Source organism: Aegilops tauschii, chromosome 4, assembly GCF_002575655.3.
Source record: "Aegilops tauschii subsp. strangulata cultivar AL8/78 chromosome 4, Aet v6.0, whole genome shotgun sequence".
In the NCBI taxonomy this organism is placed as follows: Eukaryota; Viridiplantae; Streptophyta; class Magnoliopsida; order Poales; family Poaceae; genus Aegilops; species Aegilops tauschii.
The window spans coordinates 135,648,881-135,650,189 of record NC_053038.3 but is presented as its reverse complement, the minus strand read 5'-3'; positions in this window follow the sequence as shown (position 1 = coordinate 135,650,189).

Below are 1,309 nucleotides of genomic sequence, written 5' to 3'. Positions count from 1 at the left end.
GAAAAAACAAAATTACTACACGCGCTGCTGGGTCCCTATTGTCATCCTCACCATGCACAGTCATCTCCTTATTCCTCTCGGTTGTTGACCATGTTGAAAAAATCGGAGGGCGGCGCCGCGGCGAGCGAACCAAGGCGGAGGACGATGGTGAGGCCTCGGACGGGAACGAACAAGAGCCAGGGAAGATGCGCAGAGTTTTAGGGTGAGATGTGGATACGATGCGTGCGCGGCACCACAGCCAGCCGTGGGAGGCGGGAGGAGGCGGTCCCGTCGGCGCTGGTTTGGCTTTGGTGGCTAGAGAAAGAAGGGACTGAAGAAACACGACAGACGTTGAATGTCAATCCAACGGTCAAGGTTGGCACAATCATTTGTTGACTAAGCCGACACCAAGTAGCATACTTTTTTATATATAGGAAGAAAAGAAAAACTGGGCTCGTTCATCCGGTAACATTCCCAAAACTACGACCGTTCGATCTTGCGTCGCAACTAAAACTGTGAGGAAAATGCGTTCGTCTGTCGTCCTCCTCCCAGGGAGCGTTCACCACATAAGTGACTAGCACCCTTGGTTTTCAACTGAGAGGCCTTGGGTTCGAGTCCCAGGAACTCTTAGTTTTGTCCTCCTTCCTTCCTCGCAAAAAAAAGAAAGAAAATCAAAGATTTGAGAAGGCATACAGAACAAGCTAGTGTACCAGTAAAGAGACGTTGCTGAGTTTTAGAAAAAAGAGAGACGTGCTCCTGTAGCTGGTTCAAATCCAAACCTAGACTATGACTATATATGGTGCTATGCTACTCTGCAAGTAATGAAACTGACATATCCAACGTTCGCTTCTCCTCTTCTCTACTTACTCTGCCTAGCAACAGAAGCTCTGGCCGTAGCAACCATGTCCACTGGCTGCTCGTCCACCTGCTTTTCAGTAGGCAACAACCAGATATGCGCCAAGTCGCCGCCCGTACCATCGCCTGTGGGTCTCATCACACCCCCGCCGGCACACGCACCACAGCCGGTTGCTCATCGCAACCCGCTGCCGTTGGTGTCGTGCCACTGCTGCAAATCACGCAGAGTCATCTGTCGCATCTCAACAACAATCCTCAACCCTGGCCGAGTCTTCTACAAATGCCCGACTAATGGGGTAATAATATGTTCAAGTGTTATTCTGCTGCTTTCAGTTGCTGATTTTTAATAGTTTGGTTGATGATCTTCCAATTTGATGCATGCAGAAAAGGGAAGATTTGTGTGATTTGTATTTATGGGAAGTTGCTAATGTGGGGGAATGCAACTACGTTGATTATTTGGCTAGCCGAGGAATCC